This window comes from Pinus tabuliformis, chromosome 9 (genome assembly GCF_031772625.1).
Source record: "Pinus tabuliformis cultivar Carrire ecotype Pingquan chromosome 9, CPIR1, whole genome shotgun sequence".
NCBI lineage: Eukaryota > Viridiplantae > Streptophyta > Pinopsida > Pinales > Pinaceae > Pinus > Pinus tabuliformis.
In genome coordinates, this window is record NC_142307.1 from 906,583,658 (window position 1) to 906,585,352 (window position 1,695).

Below are 1,695 nucleotides of genomic sequence, written 5' to 3' on the forward strand. Positions count from 1 at the left end.
TTAACGAAATTGTTCTCACTACAGTTATATTTAGAAGTTACTACTCTTGAAATTGGAGCTAGTTTTCTGAAAGATTCGGTCCAAAATTGATTTGATTAGATGCGTTTTTAAAATGCAAATGGTTCGTTAATTTTAAATTATGTTGTACAACATGTACATATTTTTGTATATAATACAATTGTTTCCTAACATGAGGTTTAAGTTTAAATGGTATTTATTTACTTATTTATGGAAAACTAAACTTGAAATTGTCATGGTAGTCTAAGTTAGGTTAGGGTTGTGTCATTACAATCTATTTATTAGGTATTGCTTTTGAATCTTACACATATGTCTTGTAGGTATATTTTCATTTTATTTGCAATATTATGGAAGTTATACGTTTAGTTTACTCTAATTAATGGTTTTTAACTATATAAAAAAAGACATAGAGTAATAATAAATGGATATTTAAGTTCATCATAATAGATTTGCTTCTAGGAAAAAGATATGTTGTAATATCATGTTTGGCTTGTCCTTACTAGTGCATAAAACATTTTGATTATGTCAAATTACATTTTTTTTTAAATAATAACAACTAAACTTAATAATTAAAACAAAATTGAAATAAGTCTCTTCGGAGACATCCGATAAAATTGGAACGATACAGAGAAGATTAGCATGGCCCCTGCGCAAGGATGACACGCACAAATCGAGAAATGGTCCAAATTTTTATGGTCAAAGAAGTAAGGCATCTCAGGAAAATTTTGGATCTGTTTGCGGAGGCTTCTGGTTTGGAAATCAATAGAGATAAATCTTGCATCTTCATATTCAACACAGTGGATCAGGTTAAAACCCATATCATAAGACTCTTGGGTTTTAAGAGAGGTGAATTACCTACGAAATACTTGGGCAATGTATTGGACTTTACCTCTAAAAGGATGAAAAATTGGCAAGGTGTCCTGGATAAACTGAGCAACAAGGTTGCAAACTGGGCCTTTAGGGTTTTAAACATTGCTCGAAGAGTAGTTTTGGCAAAATCGGTCCTCCAAGCTATCCCTATCTACCCTTTATCGATAATGGCTGCCCCTTTAGGGGCGTGTGCAAAGATCAAAGAAATCATAAGGAATTTTATATGGAGAGGGTCTGATCAAAAGAAAAAATGGGCCCTAGTCTCATGGAGTCAGCTAACGGATAGAAAGGAAAAAGGAGGATTGGGGCTGAGGGACCCTGAAATTCTCAACAGAGTATTGGGCGCCAAACTGTGGTGGCGGTGGCTTAGGGGGGGAAATGATCTTTGGAAAACCATATGGAAGACAAAATACAGAATGCCTGACTCTCCGGTTGAGGTCTTAAGACAGAAGGAAACTCCCAAAGGCTCCACAATTTGGGACTTAGCTCGTCAGAACAGGGATCTGGTCGAAAAGCATACCTTCTGGGAGATTCGGGGTGGAGAGGAGGCCAATTTCTGGGAAGACAGGTGGCAACAGAAAGAGAGAAGGTATAGAATTCAGAACCTCCATCAGATTCGGGACCGAATTGAAGGAGACAAAACTTGTGTAAGGGACTACTGGAAAGCAAATGAACTGGAAGAAGGCTGGAGAGTTTGGATTGACCCGAGGGAGTGGGACCGAGAGCTCAACCAAGACCTTCAAGAAGCTTACAGGAAAGAAATTGAATCTAGGAAAATCAGAGCTCGCGATGGAAAGGATATCCTTA

At 37.1% G+C, this 1,695-nt stretch overlaps 1 non-coding gene across 1 annotated transcript; it reads left to right on the plus strand.

The window, feature by feature from the left end:
- The first annotated feature begins 607 nt into the window (after positions 1-607).
- Positions 608-710, plus strand: LOC149151703 (U6 spliceosomal RNA). Its single transcript, XR_016263828.1, has one exon. It is a non-coding gene; the product is annotated as a U6 spliceosomal RNA (small nuclear RNA).
- The last annotated feature ends 985 nt before the right edge of the window (positions 711-1,695 follow it).